We start from the raw sequence: 24024 nt of genomic DNA on the forward strand, positions 1-24024 counted from the left end.
CAAAGGAATATCTCCAAGAACCCAACTTCCTTCCACAATGTCCCAAATCTTAAAAGTTCCACTATTTCCCAATAGCACTAAGAGCTGGTGACCAAGCCTTGTGCATTGGGCTTTCAGAGGACATATACGATGAAAACCTTATCAGTGTTCTTTTTCATAAATCAATCTGTAGATACAAACTAACCTAATCAAAGTCCTAACAAGACCATTTATTGATATCAGAAAGACAATTCTAAAATAACATGGAATCTAAAAGCCCTCTAAGACAAGCAATCCCGAGGAAAACTGGGGAACATACTCAACCTGATATTGAAGCTCACCACCACCACTATATTATCCACACATTGTGGTGGGTGTGAAGATACAGTGATGGAACAGGATATGCATTATCACCTATCCATGGCAATTGGTTTTAAAGGAAGTACAAAGATAACACAATGGGAAAAGAAGATTTTTTTTTTTTTTAAAGTGGGGTAAACAGTGTAAGTATATAGAATGAGTATTAGCAGATTTTGGCCTTGTACTTTACATTGGGAAAATACTTTGAGTTTGAGACAAATAATAGATTTGAAAACTTAAGCTAAAATTCTAAGTGTTCTAAGAATACAGAATACTGTTGTGACTTTTGGTTGTGTACCTGTAAAAATATTGATAAGTTACTTTTAAATTAATGACTTGTATTAACCAAAGCTTATCATTAAGAAAATGAAGTGGGGGGGGGGTATATTAGAAAAGCGTTTCATACCCTGTTTATAATTTAAAGACTGCTCTTCAATATGTAAATTTCTACAACTAAACAATTAAAAAATAGTGAACAGTAGCAGTCTAAAATAGTTAATTACATTACAAAAGAATATTGGTGTATGTGTATCCTTATGCACACCACAAGATTCTCAACATCATCATAGGTAAAGATCCTTTGAAAATTATTTATCTTCTCATGTTTAGTAGAAAACTATTTTTTTAAAATTACACCACTATATTTTGGCTACATTATGATGTAATCGGAACTCAAATTCATTGATATGGGAAAGTAAAATTTCACAATGACTTCGGAAAGCAGTTTGGCAGATATTTTGGAGTTAAGCATTTACTTGCTATGTGTTCTAGCAATTTTATTCTTAGTACTTCAAAATCATCAATCATATGTCTCCAAAAAAAATAAAACCACCCTTACAAGATAATGCTCATGGACGCTTTATATAAAATAATTCAAACCTGGCAATAAACCAATGGCTTATCAACAGAAGAGATTTTGTGTTTTTAATTTATGTTATGCTTAGAGTTTAGGAAACTATATTACCCAGAAATACATATGAACTACTGATTCATATGATAACATAAACAAATCTGAAAACCATTATGTTGAGAACAGGGATAACAGATACTAAAGAGTATGCCCTACTGTTTTCAATAGTGTGATAATTCAAGAACAGGAGGGGTTGGGGCTATAGCTCAGTGTGAGAGTGGTTGCCTAGCATGTGTGAGGCACTGGGTTTGATCCTCAGCACCACATTAAAATAAATAAACAAATAAAAGCCTTCTATTCATTTACAATTACCAAAAAATAAAACAGGCAAGACAAATTTGTGGTCATGGATATTTGTATAGTGGTTTTCTGTAGGTGGGATGAGACTACCTGGAAAAGTCAAAAAGGAACTATTGGGAATACAGGAATGTTGGTTGGGATATAGTTTTCCCATGTGTATACATATGTCAAAATTCACTGAATAAGAAATAAGAAGAATATTAAAATATATAACATGTATACTATGAAGTGTCTCAATATTTCATACAAATTCCTTACCAAGATTATAAATGCCCTACTAATGCTCTTGGCTCTAGCCTGATGCTTTCATTTTGGTCTGTGGTTCTGGGTACATACCACTCACAATGAAGTCCTCTACTTGGGCAGGATCTTGTCTTGTCCAGGATGTTCCCTGCATATGGTATGATGTTAACTCAAACAATTGTGAACTTAAATTTCACTTCTCATAGAAACTTCTCAGTGAAGCACCTTCTATTTTTGTATTCTGTTTTAGTTTCCTTTTAACTTATAACTTCACCAATATTAGAGTACATACATCTTTGTTTATTGAGATATTTTCTGCTGTCTCTTCTGTTGATGAGCCATTGGTTTGTTGCCAGGTTTGAATTATTTTATATAAAGTGTCTATGAGCATTATTTTGTAAGGTTTTTTTTGAGACATATTATTGATGATTTTGGAGTACTCTGCTGTTTCTCTAAGAGCACAGGGAATTTGTGTTTGGTATATTTTTAGGTAAGTATTATCTTCGAACTATAGCAATTATTCAATAAGCATTCTTTGCATGACCAAAAGAATCAGTGAAGGGAAATCATTTATAATAGTATCTGCACAAAATATTGATAATGCAAAGTTGAACAAGATATAAACCATGTTGGAACAGGGATTTGATACAAAGTAAAGTAGGGAATTAAATTAGTAAAATGTGTGAATTATGATTAGTGTGTAATATTAAATTTTAATATAGCATATTGTGTTTTACTCAAACATCAGTGATAATGAGGCATTGTTTTGCATAATTTATTAAATTTTCCACCTGGTAGAATAAGAAAAAATATGATGCATATTATATAATTTTTGATATTTCAGTCAGAAAATCCTAATTTTTTAACTTTCTTAGTAACATTCACTCATTTTTCTATTTTCTATGTATTACTGTCTGTGTTACTACCTTTTCTGGAGCCTCAACCTTTTCATTTCAAGTTGGACTCAGTCCATTTACCTCCACAGTAGACTGAAAATAATGGACACATGACCTAATTTTGGACAGTGTATTCTACTTCTTGCATTCAGTAATTGATATATATCACTGTTAAATCAATGAATGTTATTTCTGGGAATATTAAGAACAAGGAAGGTATTATTTTTACCAGGATTACTAGCTATAAAGTTGTTGTAATCCTGTAACTCTTCATTTTTTTGTTGTTGTTGTTGTTTTGTTTTGTTTTGTTTTTTCACTCAGATTCAAAGTATCAACACTCACTAGGTGAATTGCTATTGATGGAAAATATTAACTATCATTGTAGTTGGGGGTTATTTTGCCAACATATGAGAACAGGGTTTCTGAGAATTAACCCAAAAGAGCATATGGGCCAACAGATACTGAGAAGAGTCCCTTACCCGATAACATTATTTGAATTCTTGATTCAGCTATGACTATATAAAACTCATTGCATTCCTTGAATTCCCAAATAGCATAATTCCAAATTTTTTTATTTTTGAAATTAAGGTAGTTGGAAAAAGTAAAACCACAACAACAAAAAAATACTCTTCTGAAATTTCTAGAAATATTTTTCTACAGTTCTAAATGCATATTTTTGGTATTGTTTAGGGAGCTATTTTGATAATTCCTGTGAGGAGCCCAGTTTGTAAAATGACTGATGAACTCATTCAAAAGGAAATATCTCAGATCTAAGAGTGTGTTTTCTATTGGTAGTATAAATGACAATGTCAACAAGAATGCTTTTTGTGCGAGTTATTACTCTTATTTCTAACATAGAGAAAGATGGTTTCTTTAGGAAATCGAGATAACAGTCTTGAAGTGTTCTTGTACCAGAAAACACTGACTGGAGAGCAGGTAATGGAAAGGAAAGAGTATATATAAATATACAGAGACACATGCATGAATAATAGAACCACAAAATCAATGCAAATTAATCTGAGCATTCTCTCTACACTCTGTAGAGTTTTTCTGAAACTATTTCTATATAGAATTTATAGACACTATCAAAACAGTAATTTTAATTGCATTAATATGTACAAGTTTGATCTAAAAATATTAATCATATATATTTAACTCCTTTTTTTCAGTTGCTGAGGACAGCTGGAGAGCCTAAACTAAACACAGTTTAAGTACTGAGAAAATATTATACAATATTTACTGAACATATTATATTTTCTCTTTTAAGACCTAATGTAGTTTGTTAATACTACCATTTTATTTATATTTTTATTAGTGCAATGTTCACATAATTTGGGGGTTTGACTTATTTATAGGTGCACATAATATAACTTGCTCCATTTCAATCCCCAGTATTATCCCCTTTCTCTCCTCTTCTTCCCAGCCCCTTGATGCGACTCCAATACTCTATTGGTCTTTCTTCTATCTAGTTATTGTTTTTAATTTGTATATTATAATGACATATAGAATAGAATTCATTGTGATACATTCAGACATGCACTCAGCATAATTTAGTCAATTTCATTCTGCAATCCCTCCCTTCACACTCCTCCTTTTTTGGTCTCAAGCCCCTTCCTTTATTCCACTATCCTTTCATCTATTTTCATGAGACACCTCCCCCTTTTTCAAATTTCTCATTTCTCTCTAGCTTTTACATATGAGAGAAAACATTCAACACTCGACTTCCTGCGTTTGGATTATTTCACTTAGCATAATGTTCCGTAGCTCTATCCCTTTACCAGAAAATCCATATTTCATTCTTCTTTATGGCTGAGTAAAACTCCACTGTGTGTGTGTATATATATATATATATATATATATATATATATATATATATATATATCTATCTATCTATCTATATCTATCTATCTATATCTATCTATATATAGATATATATATATATATATATATAGAGAGAGAGAGAGAGAGAGACCTCATGTATTGCTGATTGGAATGTAAAGTGGAACAGCCACTCTGATAGCAGTTTCCCTATTCCCTATAGATATATATATCTATATAGATAGATATGGATATATATATATATAGATAGATAGATAGATAGATAGATATAGATATATATACTATATTTTCTTCATCCATTTATCTGTTGATGAGGACCTGGGATCCATAACTTGGTCATTTTCAATTGCACTGCTATAAACATTGGAATGTATGTTTAATAAATAGTTTTCTGATTATAATTTTTCTGATGACTACCAAGAACAGGGATAGCTGGTTCATGTGGTGTGCCCATTATTATTCTCTTAAGGAATATTTATGCTGCTTTTCAAAGTGCTTATACTGATTGTGGCTACAACCAAAACACCCGACTGTACCTTTTTCCCCCAGATCTTCATCAGAATTTAATGTTAATTGTATTATTGATGACTAACCTTCTTATTGGAGTAAAATGAAAACTCAGAGTAGTTATGAATTTTATTTCCAAGATTGCCAAGTTGTGAACATATATTCATATCCTTGTTGGCCATTTGCATTTCTCCTTTTGAGAAATTTCTGTAGAGTTCATTTCCCATTTATTATTTGGGTTATTAGTTTTTTATGTTTCACTTGAAATATTCCAACTAATTGTTTTCTTATTTTCTTTACCAATTGTATCTCGGCTATTTTAAAATTTTTTCCTCTTCTCCGCCATGTAGAAAGGCATACTTTCTTTTATCTGCAGTAAATTTTTTACTTATTATTTCTAGGAAACAATATTATTTTTAAATTTTTATTTTAAAATAATTTAAATATTAATAAACATAAGTTAATAATACATTAAAATAAATAATCTGAAACCACTTGAGAGATAAGTTTGGTTCAATATTGTGAAATCCATTTATACAACATTTCATATCAATAGATATAATAAAAGATCACAATTGTTTATAATTATAGATGCACTAGAATTCCAAATATAATGCAAAGAGGTTTATATGCACTTCACCAGGTTTCCCCTAACTTTTTCCTTTAACTAAATTTTGTGTACTTATGGTACTATATTGAAACTAGACTTTTGACATTACAGTTAGTTTGTATAATTCTGTCCTTTACTACATGTGTTGACTTGTGTGACCTACACTAGATTTCAGACAGAGAACTACTCCATTACCATCCAGATCTCTCTTATTCCACTCCTGACACTTGCACTCAAATCCTTCTCCCTCACCACTAACTCTAACCCTTGACAATTATTAATCTATGTCCTATCATTATAATGTGATTATTCTTAGAATTATATATAAGCAGAATTATACAGTTTTTAACTTTCTAATGTTGGCTTTTTTTTTTTCCATTTGGCATAATATACTTGTGATCCATCCAAATTATTGCAAGTATTTTGATTGATGACTCCTATTCCATGGATGTATATAGTTTGCTGAATCATTCAGTAATGGAGGGACATTTCTATAATTTCCAGGATGTTGTATTTCAAAGAAACTAGAGACCTCATGTATTGCTGATTGGAATGTAAAGTGGAACAGCCACTCTGATAGCAGTTTCCCCATTCCCTAAAATATGAAAAATGCATTTTCTATCTGAAATAGTAATTAAATCTGTGAACATTTATCTCATAGAAATTAAAACCTATTTTTGCACAACTACCTACATAGTAGCCAGTAGCCTTTTCTTTTTCTTTTCTTTTTCCTTTTTTCTTTTTTTGCTTCCTCTTAATCTCTAGGGTAACAATAACTTTAACATCTCACTTCTCAATATATATTTCTTACTCAGCTTTTAATTTTCTAAGATAATTGTATTGTTAAATTTTTGTACTTTGCTAGTGTGTCTCACTCCCCCAGAATGCATTCTAAGCCAACCTGCATTTGACCAAGCAACACATGTTCCATATGTTACTTCACCAAGCATATGCGACTCCTCTATGCAATGACTCTTGACCTCATTCCTACCTGGAAAAAATTCATTCCTCCTTGGGGATGCCTTGTACTCTCACAATCTCTGTGAACATTCAGTAAGCTCTTTTTCCCACATGCCTCTCCTTCTCTATTAGCTCTTTTGCAGAAAAGTCCTATTTTTAATTGGTCTTTGTTTTTTCAGGACTTGTTCTAATTTCTTTCTTAGACAGTCATTAAATGTTAGACAGTCATTAAATATACCAACTAATTGTGCCTAACACTTTTATATCAATTCTTACAACTACATTTGGAGTGAAGATTGGAGGAAATTATATTGCAAGCTTGTATAATTGTGTCAAAATAAACCCCAAATTATGTTAATCTTAACTATACTACTAAAGCATGCACCCGCATATACACAAACACACACAATTTCTACAAATTTAGTTTAAAGTTCTATGAGCTTTTGTTAATGATTTGTGAATTAGGACGTATCACATTTGAATAGAGAAATACCATAGGTATGGAAGAACAGTTTGCTTTCATAAAATAGCTTGAGCAGGAAAAATAAAATAGAATAATATTAAAAAAAAAAAAAAAGCAAAGCACATCAGTGGACATCAGCCTACCTTCCCTGTAAAGATTTTAGTGGAAGAAATACTCTTGTGCAGGGTCTACTTGACTGGCCCTTTGTGGTCAGTCCCCTATTTTTAGGAAAAACTTTTCCATCTAAGGATTTAATTCCTTCCTTAAAGCTTTAGCTTGATTATATGGCATGTAGCATGAGTGATTCTATGTTGATTAACTTTTGGGGGGGCTAAGGGCAAGAGGTCAGCCCCAAACAAATGGTTCCTATAATTTTCTTTAACACCATGCATTGGTATCCCTGGTTCATGAAGAAAACCTCAAAACTAAAAAGAACTTTTCAAACTAAACTTCACGGCTCAGCCTGGAATTAATGGAATGTTGAGTTTCCTGACTAGGACCAATCCTGCTTCTATTATAAGCTGTTTCCTAAATCAATAAATATCCCTGCAGTTTGTTGTATTATAAGCTGCTGCTTAAATCTATAAATTGCCTTGTTACACATTTTTAAAATTATTCATATTGGTTTTCAATTATGAAGTAAATTTTTCTCTACAAAAGGAGATAAGTATGAAATGTGGGATCTCAAGAATGCATAGGTGACTTCTCTGTCAGCAGACCAGCTTCTTGCCTCCAGTACATGGTGCCTAGGAACAACTAGAGAGTTTTCCTATCCTTCACTTGTCTTGGAAATATACTGTAAGAGGTTTCACTGCAAACATTTGTTTTAAATCATCCCTATAAACTCTTTAAAGCTCATTCTTTTAAATACAATTCTAACAAGGCCTTTAAACTCATAATGTCTGCCAATTTTCTTCTTTTATTACAAATACAGAAAAAGTCCCTCTTCGTTTAAATATTTATTTTCATTAAAGACAATAGGGATGCCAATTTGCTAAACTCTTTCCCAATCCCCTCCATTTCATGCTTCCCCTGCCCTATCTTTTTCTCAAGAAGTAGGGAGGTAAATCCTGTCTTGGAACTGCATCAGACAACTTCTCTACCTAACTACTCAGGTCTTCTGTTTTGCCTTAGATTGTCTTACCTATGTCTACGAATACTTTCCAGTAGTTACTTTTATGGCTGGATCTAGATAATTCAGGCAGCCAAGATATTTTAGAAAATCAAAATATAAATCAACCAGATTGTCTCCTTCAAATCACTTATCTGTACTGTATCACGATCAATACTCATATATACACCTAAATAATTTTTCAGCTAATGTAGACCTATTGCCTTCAGCATTACAGCTCCCCATAGATTACTGTCTAATTTCACAGATAGCTAAGCCACATATTCAAAACTACAAACCTTTAGCTAAATAGGAATCAGTGGTATCTAATAATTAGAAACTAAAGTGCTTCAATTCCAACACTGATTGATTTTCTTCTTATTTCTCTGAGCATGTGGAACCATTCATTTTCTGATATTGTTGTTGTTGTTTCTGGATTTGATTTGTTAATATAAAATGAAACACTCCCTCTATGAAAATATATTCTGTCCAATTCCACAAGTTGCTTCATTCATATTCTGGACATTTTATTTATACATTCATTTTCTTCATACCATAGTAACTGACATTAGTATTGTGCACTAATGTAGTTCTCCCCCCATTGCTGCAATATGAAATAATCCGTGCAATAGTCAAAGCCTTAAAACTACACATCATTAGCATCTTAGCATTCCAAACAAAGGTTTAGCAACAAAGACAGAGAATTGACCAGGGAGACACGTAGAATTTTCTTACCTGGTATGAAACAATGTAAGTTCCTGATAGAATCAGAAAGAAAAAGAGATTCTGCTGAGAGATTCACTTGTCTCCCTTTGTACAAGAATAAAGTCCATTACAAAATATCAGGAGAATTTTATTCTTTTTTTTTAAACTCGCCAATGCCTAGCCTTCTAGGTCTTATACCTTTTATTCCTACTTTTTCTAAATTTTCACTTTAATGCTTTTTTGCTGATTTAATCAGGATAAAGGAAAATAACAAAATAGTAAGTAAAAGGGAGGTAACTAAAAATAGGACAACAGAAAGAAAGAAGAACTAAACTTGTCCATTATTTCAGAGGAACTGCAGCAAAAGTCAATGTAATGATATATATATATATATATTTAAGTAAAAATTAAGTAAGACAAAAATTACCAGTTATGGAAGGCATTTCAGATGAGGATCTGTAAAGGGTAAAACATAGAGTGAGAGGAGGAGATGGAAGATCTTGTCTTTAGAAAGAGACATTTTACTTAAAGGAGGCATGGATACATTTGTTGATTCAGAAGGACATAGAGGAGGGAGTGAGGGGTCACTGAGAGAAGATTGAGGGCAGAAGAAAAGTCAGAGTGGGCTACTTAATAATGTGATAGAGAAAAAATATTCTAGTTGACAAGGTACATCCTGTGGTGTTTCTCCTGAGAAATAGCAGCTGCCCCTTCCTCCTTTAAATTTGGCTTATATAGTGTTTTGTATAGTAAATTTAATTTATAGCATTGCTAACATTGAATTGCAGAGATGAGTACCTCTAATGTACTCTACATGATGGGCTTTCTTCTTGATAAGATTTAACATTTGCTTATCTAAGTAAAATAAAGAATTTTGTCCATTTTATGTGAGTATAAGATTGTGCTTGAACAGTAGCCAAAAAAAAAAAAAATTGACAGCATCAACCCCATCATTGTTCCAATAGCTATATGCAGTTTCCAGCTTAGTTAAAATGGGCAGTTCTAAGTTGAATGCATCATCAAAGGCACAGAGAATAAATACAAAGGAACAAAGATATAATTCAAGTAAATTTGTCAAGTTGGATAGTTCATTTATCAGGGAAAATAGAAAAATAATATTTGATTTTGGAAAACGTAGGTGGAGATGAGGGATTTGATACAATCTTAACAAGGAGTTTCCATTTTTATCCTTCTTAGGTACCTCATAGGTGTGTGGTACTTTATTTGCAAATGTTATAACCACTTTTATATGGATGCTGATGCAAAGATTTAGTGGCAGGAAAAGGAGGAATGCACAGCTATTTTAAAGCCAGTATTCTATTCTGAAAATTTGGTTGACCTCTTTTCCTGCTATGAATGCTTACATAATTTTATGTAACCATTGTATTTATAGCTAAATGGGGTGATAAAACATAGTGTATGATTTGTTATAATAAAAAGAGCAGCAAATGCTACTGTTTATGTAGGACAAGTGCAGTGGCAGTGACATTGCCTGCTGTGGCAGTGACATTGCCTGCTGTGGCAGTGACATTGGAAGAAAGCGTTGCAATAGGGAAAAAACATTGAAGTATTAAGAGCTTCTGCAGCTTTTGTAATGAGATGTTGTTATATAAACAGAGAAATAAGCGGGTGGTAGAGGTCCTCTGGCATTCTATTATCAATATGGATCATGATTTGTGATGAGTGATAGAACACATGGATAAAGATAAAATAGGAAATTAAATCAGTTTTAATTTCTATGGGACAGACCTCTGGAATAAAATATCAAAATGTACAGTTCCAATTGGGAGAATGATTTTGTTTTTAAAGGAAAAAGGCCTTTAAAAATTTGGAGACAATTTTTTCGACCTAATTTTCCCCTTATAATAGCTTATTATTAGAGAGTTGGTTGAGCATAATTATTCTAAAAATATTTGCAATATGAATCTATGTGAAATCATCTTTTTGCTAAATTGAACGGACACTTTAGAAACTGTTTCAACAACTCAAAATATTCCTTATTTTTGCTAGTAAAAATCTCAACAAGTTGGATTATAATGCCATGCTACTGAATTATGGTGGGTGCTTTCATGTAGATTATTTCATTAGGATGCATGTTTCCAATGATGGAATTGGGTTCCATAGGAAAAATGCATTAATTATGAACATAAAACAAATGAGTAGTAGGACATTGGACCTAGTTTCATCTTTAACAATTCCATGCTGCTGAGAATGAGTTAGTGGAAAGAATCCACAATGATTCTTATCAAATTCAAAAACATGAAAGAACAGTGAAAAAGGCATGGGTATGCAAGATTATCAGTGCACTTTAGAGATACTAAAGAAAAAGTTCAATGGAAGAGTTATAATCTTTTAAGTGCTGCCAGGTTAATACTTAAAATAAAATGTTTTCATATTGAGCAATTAAGCTTTGTCTGAGTTTATTTCATCAAAGTTACTGTTCTTGTTACCAATGGCTCAGTTGCATACACTCTGCTTGCATAATATGTGGAAAGATTATCAAATAGTTAACAGTAACTGTCCACCAAATATGAAGCTGTCATAAAGTAGAAATCCTTCTTAAAATCAGAAAGACAAGGCTCTCACGGGATGATAACTGACCACAGCAACATCTCTGAAAATTTTTATTACGTTTGTTTTTGAATTACATAAGATTTTAATGAGCCAGGAAAAATTACAAGGTGTATATTATATGATGTTAAGGTTACCTTCAACAACTGTCTCTGTTCTTGTCTGATATTTTATTCCACAACAAAAATCTTACAAAGCATAACATATGCATGAACCTGCTGGTGTGGAAAATGTCAATAAAACTACTTTATTTGCCAATTTTCTAATGCCTATAAAATGTATTGACCTAAATGGTTTAGGGAAAAATATCTTTTTTTTAGAATATCAAAAGCCTTAAAACATAAGCTATTAAAACACAGTTGATAATATTTGAGATGATAACAGCATTTTTATGGCAATATGATTTCCTAAACTAATCAAATAAGCAAATAATATTAATAAAAAGTGTAATGTAATTTTCATTCTCCTTCATTTTATCTTTAAAATTTTATGAAAAATGTTTTTAGATTAAAAACTATTCACAAAATAAAATATCATATTTTTGGAAAAAGAATGGTGAACTTGCTTGCTCAAAGCACATTTAAAAAATTATTAGTGTATAAAATATGTGTAATAGTACTATTTATTGTGCCATATTTGTATATACACATAACAATATTTGGTCAATTTAATTCCCCGGTATCTTGCCTGTACCTTCTCTTTCCCTCCCCTGATATCTTTTCTGTACCTTACTGGTCTCTCTTCCATATTCATGAGATTCCACTTTTCTTTTCTCTCCAGCTTCCCACATATGAGAGAAAACATATGGCCCCTGGCTTTCTGAGTTTGGTTTATTTCACTAAATATGATTTTTTCCCAATGCTACCCATTTCCCTGCAAATTACATAATTTTGTTATTTCTTATGACTGATTAAAACTTCACTGTGTTTCTTAATCCATTTCCTTTATTCATTTGTCTGTTGACAGACACTCAAGCAGGTTCCAAAACTTGACTATTGTGAATTTCACTGTTATAAACATGGGCATGTATGTTTACTTTGAATTTCAGAGGTGGGGACTACTGAGGAGTGGTATAGCTGGGTCAGAGAATGGTTCCATTCCTAGTCTTTTGAGTAACCTCCATACTTATTTCCATGGTGGTTGTACTAATTTACAATCCCACCATTAGTTCCATTTTCCCTGCATTTTCACCAGCATTTATTATTATTTGTATTCTGAGTGATTGCCATTCTAACAAATGAAATCTCAGTGTACTTTGGATTTACTGATTGTAAAGATGTTGAACATTCTTTTATATATTGGTGGTCATTTGTGCTTCTTGTAAGAGGAGTGTGTTTAGTTCATTTTCCAATTTCTCTATTGGGTTATTTATTTTTAGATGTTAAATTTTGAGTTCTTTATGTACTCTGAAAATTAATCCTCTATTGGAGAAGTAGTTGGAAATAATTTTCTCCCAATGTGTAGGCTTTCTCTTCACACTATGGTTTCCTTTGACAAACCACATTTTATTGACATGAATCTTACTAAATATTTTCAAGCTGGGTTCTAAAATAATGACTGTCATTCTTGCATTACTATTCTATTAATATTATTTAATTTATGGTTTGGAAAGAGAAAAAATTGAAGTTGCAAGTCCAATATCATTCACAGACAGGATTATGGATGAGACACCTGTCAAGGTGGAACAGACTACTTATTGTAAACTCTCTACTTGCCTATCCTCTCCTTATTTAATGACATGGTTTGAAATTCCACAGTCTACATTAAGAAAGTAAAAGGAAACTAGTATTAATTAATTGGTTCATTATAGTTGTACATAATGATTGTATTCTTTATTCCATATTTGTACACGCTCATAATTTGATCAAACTCATTCCCCTTTATCTACTTTTTCCTCTCCTCTTTCTTCACTGAATCCACTTGCTCTACTCTACTAATCTATCACCTATTCATACCATAATTATTTTAACCAGTGCATTATGATTATATATAACAGCAAGAATTATTATGGTATATTCATACACAAATGCAGCATAATTTGTTAGATATCATTTCCCAGGACTTTTTTCTATGGCTTCCCTTCCATCCTTTCACCTGATCACTAAAAGGACTAGTATTGAACATAATATTTATACCTATATTTTATATTTTATAATGTCCTATAATGCCTTCCATAATTTAATAGAGATTTAGGGATAATTAGAAAGTTAAAAATGTTTTCACTACTTTAAAATACCTACTTTTCAGAAGCATTAAAGTTCTTCATGAATTTTTAGGTTTGGATAATGAAAGATACCTGAAAAATTATTCTTTAAAGATCTTTTTTAAAAAAAATGGTTCAAACCAATAAGATTGGTTTGGGGAAAAATTAAGGAGTATTGATCCTTATTTAAAATAAGAAATATGAATATCTTAAGGGAAATGAGCTTATTTTGCTTTAGTACTATTTACTTTTGCCCTTGCCATTTCCCTCCCCTCCTCCCTGACCCTTTCGTATTCCTATCCTCTATTTTTTTCTCATTTAATTATTTATTTTTGAATGTTGCTTTATAGATGTACATAAAAGTAGAATTCACTGTCAGATTTTTTTTCTTGATAACAACTTTTAGAAACTAGGAACAGGCTTAAAAAGTGCAACTGTGAAAAATCTTGTGCTAATATCACCCCTAATTTTGGGAGGAGGCAATAAGGTCTACTCATATCTCTTTCATGCATTATTGTAGTAGAAACCCAGACCAGTGCAATAAGGCAAGAAAAAAAAAATTTAAAAATATGGATTGGAGAAAATATTTTACTTGCAAATAGCATGAGAGACTGTTAAGAAAATACATGGGAATCAATAACAATGTAAATAGAACAAAAAAGGAAATTTAGAAAAATTACACAATAGAAAATCTTGTTAAAATCAGTTCCACCTAACAACACACATTTTGAACTTGACAAGAGTATATTAGCGTTCATAGTAACCCACTGTATTCAAAGCATATAATACTTATAGATATGTTTAAGAAAATACATGAAGACATGTATATTTAAACATTAGAGAAATTTTTGAAGAACTTAATAAGTTAAGAGATACACAATTATTATGGATTAGAAAATAATTTTTCAGATGTCAACAATCAAATTAATGGAATCTGAATACCATTAGGCTTTATTTCTTTTATCCTCACAAGGGGAATTGAATATTCCTTTATAAAATTGAAATAGAAATGCAAAAAAAACATAAATATTTACATTAATTACTCTTGAATATATGTAACATGATATGATGTACAATAGTTATATAACGTAGTTATACATAAATATATATGCAATGCTTATCTAAATGTATACATGTATATGATCTTCAACATTATATACAAAGGTTAACTAGAAAAAGTCATAATCCTAGGTGTATAAAATTGTAAAATTCTAGAAGAAAATATAAAAAGACATCAAATAACCTTGGTTTGGCAAATATGTTTTTTTTTAATTGAACATGAAAAGAAAGTCATAAAAAATCCTAACAAATCCAAGTTCATAAAACTTAAAAAAAAAAAACAAACTTTTTTTTAAAATGATTTGCTAAGGAAATAAGCTGCTAAGTTATGGACTGAAGGATTATTTGAAAAATATATAGAATAAAATATTTGCATACAGAATACATAAATAACCTTTAAGAATCTACACAAAACCAAAGAACCCAATTATAAAAGGAAAAGCAATTTTAACAAATACATTATCAAAGAAGATATCCAAATAACCAGTGAGAACATAAAAATATATATCATTAACTATTAAATAAATTAAAATTAAAACCATAATGATGTATTGCTATATACAATATAGAATGGTTACAGGTTAAAAAGATGAACAATACTTAGTGTTAGTGAAAAATTAGATCAGCTGCATCTCTCAAACACTGTAAGTGTGCATGCAAATGGTACAAACACTTGGGAAAACATTTTAAAGATTTAATAGTAAATTTGGATATACATGTCATATGACCACTATAATATCACTCCACAATATTTACTAAGCAGAAATACACATTTAATACAAAATTATGTATACAAATATTTATGACTTCTTAAAGCATAATATCTCTAAATTGTAATGAAATCAAACATTCATCAACTCATGAAAACTGTGATGTGTATAAATTGTTTTCTATCTATATAATGCAATACTATCTAGCACTAAAAAGAATTACCTTCTGATGCTTGTCATGATGTGAATAATTAAAGCAATATACTAAATAAAATAAAACATATAGCTATAATTGAAAATCTCATGTTGATATTTATATGAAGTTCTAGGAGTACAAAACTATATTTACAAAAGTACTTCAGTGTGTTCCAGTATTCAGGATATTGGAAAAAGGAAATGACTCTAAAGTGATGTAAAATTACTTTTCAGAATGTTGGAGATGCCTTATTTCCTAATTTTAATGGTGGTTAATTATATAAAATTTTCATGACTTATCAAATTTTGCACAGAAAATTTTGATATATTTCATTGTATATATATTATATCTTAATGAAGTTCATTGAATACAGAAGCATTGTTAAATTTATTATTCATAATTTAATATTTTATAAATGGTAGAATTAGTTCTCAAACTTGGATAACATGATTCAGTAAATGTTAAAACATGTTAATACTACTATCACATACACAGCAGCTCGCAGAACATGAACTCCTCCAGCTGAAAAAAAAAATAATTCAAGGTTATCACTTCCTTCTCATGATTTCCATTATGATAAACCTTGTGCTGCAATTGTCAGATTGTTACCACATAATAATGGGCGCTGGTAAATGCTAACCCACATACATAAGAAAGAAAACTAATTTAAACATAGGATTGATTACTGCTGATGTCATTAGTCAAAATGGGATAGGGTAATTCCCTAATTCAATAAGACTGTCATCTTGTGTATAAGGGACATCTGGAGAGAGACCTGCATACAAAGAGAACACCATGTGAGAATGAAGATAGAAATCTCAATGACACAGAAGTCAAGGAACCCCAAAGATTGTCAGTAACCACCAGTAGCTAGGACAGAGTCATGAGACAGATTCTCCTCACATGCTTTTGAGGGAAACAATCCAGTTCATAACTTGCTCTAGGACTTCTGGTCTAGAGCATTATTGTGAAACGATAATTATTGTGAAACAATAATTTTCTGTGAAAGAATTATTGTGAAATGATAATTATTGTGAAACAATAATTTTCTGTGTTTAAGCCACAAAGTTTGCAACCCTTTGTTACAACAGTCCTAGCAAAGTAACAAGGATTCACAACTCATAAAGTTGTGTAGTAAGCAACCTGTACTGACTTTGCAACCCAGTTTGGTTTCAAAACCCTATACCCAGGTCATATATGCACAAAACTTGTACATATTGAACTTTTGGAGTTAATATATATTAAAAGTGAAAAAAGTGAGCCTTGGACTATAACTCAGACAATATTTTGCTCACATAAAATCATTGCTTTTTTTTTTTGAATTGTGAATCCTTTTTAAAGAAGGTTTTTCCATTCCAAGATGGAGTTTATTTTAGTCTCCCATCATTAATATTAATATACCTGCAGAAAAATAACCAAGTCTGATGTCATTTAGCATAATTTCCCAATAGTATCAATTTCACAATTTTCAATTTACTTACTAAAATTTTGTGATGATTTTTTGAGTACATGATTCATACAATTTCATGAATATTTGAATTACTGGAAAAACTCCAGATGCTATTATCCATTTCTCTAACTCACATTTTTTGGCATATAGCTATAAGATACAAAATTGATGCATCAATAGTTTATTATAATTATTATTGTTTACTTTTAACTACAGACTTAGACGCTTATCTAATTTGTTTATTTAGCTAAACAATTTCACCAAGTACAAATCTGATTTTCTTTATTTACCTAGAATAAGTTCATTGAATGTAGGTATTGAAGTAACTTGTGATTTTTTTTTGATTTTTGAATGTCTCCATGTACACCTGTATAAACCAGACGATGAATTGGGTGACATGTTTGTCTAAATATCATCTTAGGTTTGGGGTAGGGGACACAGTGAAGCCTGAGAGATGATCAAAGTGTCTAAGGAAACCTTTTGAAGACTAACAGTTCTAGTGGATAGAACAGCAAAGCAAAGATCCCTGGAGGTAATAATTAAGTTCCCCAGATAATCTTTGCTCGTGGTGAGCCAGAAGCATGAAATACACCCGACCTTCAGTTTGGGACTTGTATATTGAATGAATGTAGACAATGTCACCTTCGCTAATTCTTTCATATTTATTCATTAGTAATGGCTTGATTGTGCAGATAATATAAATCCATGAGAACAAATCTCAGGTTTTTTTTTTTTAAATAAGACTAAAATACAAAATGAAAGACAGTACAAATTCATGGAAAGTCCTTACAAATATTTTTTTGTTCATACATCAAATAGCTTTATTCCCTCTCAGCTCAAACTGATTTTAAAAGGAATATAGGCAGAACCCCTTAACCCTATCCAAAGTTATTTTTTGCTACTGTTGGTGAGTGGGATGATGAGTCAATTAAGTTACCAGGTAACATATGTGTTTAAAATAAAAATAAAGTCAGTAGTTATACAATTCCTAAATCTTGGATTCATTAGCAGCACACAAACCAGCTGAACTATAAAATGGAAAATATACTACATAATAACTGAAAACTTGATAAGTAGCATGTCTTACAAGTTTCATAGGCTAATTTTTCATTCTATTGCTTTTAATACCCCAGAGGTACTATAATGAAGATCTTTAAAAAACCTACCTTTGGCTGAAACTGGAATTGTCCAATTTAACACTCCAGTGTATAATTCAAATCCAAACATCCCCAACATTCATATGCTCTATCCAAATGGTGTCTTCCTTTTTATAAATACAGATAATAACTTGGTAATTCTTTGTGCTAGTCTGTTTTCTGATACTATGACAAAATACCAGAGCTGGGTGCTTCATAAAGTAAAGAAGTTTAGTAAGCCAACAGTTTTGAAGGCTGAAAGTCTATAATTGGTAGCTTCATCCCTTTGGCTTCTACTAGTAAGAGCCTCATGGAAGATGGCATCACAATAGTAGAATTTCCTGAATAAAAGATGACAAAACAAGATAAAAAGATTCAAGAACCAGGCTCCTTCTTTCCATAACCATTTTCTCACACAGGAACTAACCTTACTCACATGTGGACCACATTCCTTCCTTCTGAGGGCAATGTCCTTAATGTCCTCAAACCTTGTACTAGGTTTCACCTCATAGTTTCCTTCACCTCTCAATATTGCCACACTTAGGACCAATTTTTTAGCACATGAAATTTTGAGGGACATAGTCAAATCATATGCACACTATAGAATTCTTATTTGATCTTAGATCATGTACTTCCAACTGAAAAATTGAATGATCTCACACATTTTAGGCTACCCTCATTAATCAGGCTACAAAGCTCAAAGCAGATGCTGTGCTAGGACTCTTTTTTCCATTCTGGCAGTTTCACTTCATTGCTAACAAGTAATGCATGTGCTTAAATAATATAAAGAAACAGACACATCATTATTGTAGAGATGGGTTAATTTTTACAAACCAGAGTCACTTTGCTAACCTGTTCCCAAGCCAAGAAATAGACTCTTATCAGTACCCCTACAAACGTACTTACAACCCCACGTAATTGACCTGATCCTCAAGAGAAACCGACTCTCTGGACATATCATAGAGTTGTTTATGCCCTTTTAAAAAATGGAATCATATGATATATATTAATTTGGTCTGGCTTCTCTCCTTCAAGAATTATCTGTATATTTTAGGTAGATTAATATGGTTAGTTCTTTTTAATGTATCATGTACCAACTGTTAGTTCTCCATTCTATTGTTGATGGGAGTTTGATTAATTCTAGGTTGGGCACTAAATATAGAGTTAAAATATACTGATTTGTTCATTACTCCTTGATTTTATTATGCGAAGGTCACTCAGTTCTAAGATTTGAAGAGAAAATGATAAATTATTCATATTGCATGTTTCAATATCTTTTGCATTTTTAGATAAGTACTGTTTGATCTTAGGAAAGTATATTTTGAAATATAAAGATGAAGTATCTGGGTTACTTCCTCAAAAAGCTACTTTTATTCAGCTCAAGTTTTTAGGTACTTCACTAAAGCCTATCGGCGTTGTATCTGTTTTTGGTAAAAAGCTGTTAGGGTTTGAATGTTTGCATAGCCTCCAAATTCATATGTGTATATCTTAACTAAGATTATAAGATTACAGAGCAGGTATTTTTTGTGAGGTGATAAGGTTATGACTTTAGAACACCCTTGATTGCCATTAGTGGCACCTGACCACATGAGGACAGTGAGACAGTGTCACTGTCTGTGAGGAGCAAACTCACCAGGCATTGAACCTGCCTGCCCTTGTTCTTGGACTCCTCAGCCTCCACAACTGTGAGACCAGTGTTTTGTTTTTTACAAAGTCTCCAGTTGGTGGCATATTTATTATGGTAGCCCAAATACACTGAGAAAGGCATTGAAGCTTCATGCATATGTTCCCAGTTGACTAATTCAGAAATCAAACAAACCAATAAAAAAGAATAAACCATTAGACATCCCATAACACACCATCAGATTAGTCTTTCCAAAAATTTCAGTAGGGATATTGTATAAAAAAATAGTGTGTGTGTGTGTGTGTGTGTGTATTTGCACATGTATGTATGCATACAAATGTATATATCTTCTATTTGTTCTATTTTTTCTGCTCTGTCCTTCCTTGTATCTCCTTCTGGTAATATAAAGTTTATGTTATAGCTTTGGATTTGTCCTAATGCTCTTGAGTGTTTTGTTTTTGCTTTCCTTTTCCAGTTTTATTGAAGTTTGAGAAATTTTTATTGACCCTGTCTCCAAGTTCATTGATTCCCAACTTCTGCTAGATTTTGTTTTTGTTTTTACATTTTAGGATTTCCTTTTGATTCTGATAGAGTTCTGTTTTTTTCTGTTTTGCATGTTGCTTACCTTTTCATTGCTACACTTAATATGCCAATCACAGTTAACGCGAAGTCCCATAAATCCAACATCTGTGTCATCTGAATCTGGTTTGGATACATATTTTGTCTTTTCTGACTATGCTTTCTTTATCTTTTGGTATATCTTCTAATTTTTTTGTTGAAACATAAATGTTGTATCCAGTGGTACAAATGATGTACACAAACCTTTTTTGTATTTATGTTAATGTCCCTAGGATGAACTATTTAATGTTTATTTATTCATGGATACTAGGGGCCTCCAATTCCTCTAATGTCATCATTTTTTTCTCTCCACTTGACTTTGGGCTTCCTTGTTTATTGTTTCTCTTCGGAAAGTCTGTACTTTGGAAATACTATACTATAATGTTTAAGCTTTGTATATGTGGCAGTAAAGTATGGTGAAGGTGATGTCAGTGATTTTCCAATTCAATCTGTCTTTCAGTGGCCCTGTGCCCCTAGGCTGAGACCTTCACAGATTCTTTGGGGTGGGTGGGGGGCAGCATACCAGGGATTGAACTCAGGGGCACTCAACAACTGAACCACATCCTCAGACCCTGAGTTGCTTAGTGCCTCGCTAAGTTGCTGAGGCTGACTTTGAACTCACGTTCCTCCTGGGATGAATAATTTTAAAGTAATGTACAATTACTGAAGCTACTATATTTCCACCTTCCGAGCCACTGGGATTACAGGCATGTGCCACTGCACCCAGCTTTTAGAGATGTTGTATTGTTGTTGTTGTTTATTTGTTTGCTTGGTTGGTTTTGTTTGTTTGTGGTATAGTTGCCCTTAGTCCTGTTTCTGGCTACTGTATTCTCACTACATTTCCTTGAATCTTTAGTTCATGTCTCTCACCAGAAACCCACAAAATTTTGATGCACTTTTAGGATCTCAATCCCTCAGAGTCTCTCTCCCTCATTCAAGTCCACCTTCAACTTCCAGCAATTCATCTAAATTATCACATTATATTTGAGCTGTTCCCACCAGTTGAAAACTTCAGCAGCTTTTGTTCCAGCTAACAAGTCCTTGATTCATCTCTCTAAATGCACTTATTATTCAAGATGCTGGGAGTCACTACACACTCTTCTCAATTACTTGATGAATCTAAGAAAAATAATTGATTTTACTCTAAGTACTTCTTTTTATAAGAACAAAAATTAAAACTTCCAAGCTCCTTTAATATTGGAGGTAAAACCTAAATTATTCTAATTTTTAATCCATAAAACTCTAATGAAATTTGCTGGGCTTTATATTCCTTTCGATTGGAATCAGTCTTTCAGGAATTCATTCCTATTTTCTTGGAGAAAATTGGTTTTTAAAATAATTTTAAAATTGAAGCTATATCCTGAGTCCTTACCACTATCATTTAGGTTGGTCTAAATAGACTTAATCACAGAAGAATCGAATGAAGAAATGATTATTAGATCACAACCTCTGAAAATGTATTAAAATGTCTCTAAGCATTCCTACTGTAGTAATGATGGTAATCTTGATAAATAATATTAAAGTAATGTGCAATTACTGAGGCTACTGTACTTCAGACGCAGGCGGCATGGGAAGTAGGAATTTCCTTGAGCCACAGAACAATTGTTCTGTACAGATAAGGATTGAAAGAGCTACTTAAGTCTCACAGTAGGTGAGACACTCAAAATTCAAATCGACACACTTAACATCTAAACCAACATGCATTCCGAGAAGAATTGTTCTTAAAACATACTTGTTCCTCAGTCAGACTATTATATTGCTGGCTTTTATACAGAAGATGGTATGGTGTAACCGTGATGACTTCTGTTTCCAAAAACTGAGTCAGAGATTTGAAGAGAAACCTGAAAGTTTCTTAGTTGGAAAAGAAAGAATGACTACGTAAAACAACCCAGAAAAAGCACCCTTGAGAACTAGACCAGACAATTGTGGACATATTGAGATATACTTTTTGTTGTAATAAGTAGTACCTTTACAGTGCTTTGGTGATTTTAAACATTTAAAAATAAATGATGTTTTAATTCCTACAAGTATAATTGTTATTTTACTTTTCAGAAAGGAAAAAAAAAACGTATATCAGTTCTCAAACTTGATAGGATTCCTTTCATAAGGTTCAATGGATTATAAATATTTTCTCAGTTCATTTGTAACTTACCTTCGACTGATTCTCTTAATGGGTGTTATATCTTCAGTAGTAAAATGTAGTTTTGACATAGTATATTTCAGTTTTGTTGTTCTGGCATTACATGCCTTACTATATCTTCATTAATTTTCTTCTAGAATGTTTAAAATGCTAGCTTTTTGTCTTTGAGAAGCACATTTGCAGTTTCTATTCTATTCTATTGTGATAGAATAAATTCTTACTTTGCTTTATTTTTGTCTATCTTCTTAATGTGCATAAAAATACTTTTATGTACATTTTTCATATGCAAGATTATTTCAGAAAATTAGACAGTCTTTCTCTTAAAAAGAAGGATTGCCTAAGTGACAACAAAATTTAGACACTTAAAAATCCCTTTGGAGATGCACACACACATTTTTCAAGTGATTTTTATCATGTTTATTCAAAATTTCTTGAGAATTTCAATCTTGTTGAAAGTTTTAATTTTTATTGTATATACTTACATTTGCAGAAAAGATAAGTATAAAGGAATTTTGGTTCTGTTGAACCAAGATAGGAAAAATTCACAGTGACTAATCCATAATAATAATTTCTTCTATAACTTCTACTCTGTTTCTACTCCTAAAACAAGGAGTTGAAGGGTTTTTTTTTCATAACAAAATCAAATACTCTTCTTTTCATATATAACTTGTGATAAAGACAAACCAAAAGAAGATGTTGCTATAAGAAAACTATCATTCATTCACACAGTTTTGATTTTTGATGTTACCCCATATTTCTAAGATTAATCTATGAATCTGTCTAATATATAAGTAACTATTTATGTAATAAAGGATGACATGATTTGTGAACCTCAATTTGTTTTCTTATTTTATATCTTTACTAGAGTCAACAGCTTCGATACATTAAAATGTACCATGAATATATATTTAATTCTGGTGGGAATTATATATTAAAATGAAAATTTCTTGCTTTGAGAATGAGACAAGATTTTAAAAACTATTGAATATTTATGCTGGATGAAATTAACTAGTCCTTTCCATTCTCCCATCTTTTTACTCCTTTAAAAAGTTATATCTAACTTTCTTCAACACTCAGTGCAAGAGAACTAATTGAAATGAAACAAGTTCTTTCCAGTGTTTAAATGATGACCTTTCCTTACCTAAATTTATCAGTATAACACTAATGCCTGTGTTACAGTACTTGCCCACCAGCAAAGCACCTGTGTCTTCAAACACATTCACAGGAAAAACAAACACACACACACACACACACACACACACACACAAATGGCTTGTTATCCAAGTGTACTTTTTTTCCAGTTATAAAATATTCCAAAATGTTTCAGGTCTGTCATAAAAGGTGGAGCCATATTTTTGTATCTTTTAAAACAATTTTAATACACTGATTCTTTAGGTCAAGTTAGCAAAGTACTGTAAATTCAATGAAAACACA

The 24024-nt window shown here is 31.7% G+C and overlaps 1 non-coding gene across 1 annotated transcript; it reads right to left on the reverse strand.

The window, feature by feature from the left end:
* Positions 1 to 3001: 3001 nt before the first annotated feature.
* LOC124096976 (small nucleolar RNA SNORD56) lies at positions 3002 to 3073 on the reverse strand. Its single transcript, XR_006853066.1, has one exon. It is a non-coding gene; the product is annotated as a small nucleolar RNA SNORD56 (small nucleolar RNA).
* Between the last annotated feature and the right edge of the window lie 20951 nt (positions 3074 to 24024).

The sequence above is a fragment of the Marmota monax genome, unplaced genomic scaffold (genome assembly GCF_021218885.2).
Source record: "Marmota monax isolate L192 unplaced genomic scaffold, Marmota_monax_Labrador192_F-V1.1 WCK01_AAM20220418_F8-fsc00030, whole genome shotgun sequence".
In the NCBI taxonomy this organism is placed as follows: domain Eukaryota; kingdom Metazoa; phylum Chordata; class Mammalia; order Rodentia; family Sciuridae; genus Marmota; species Marmota monax.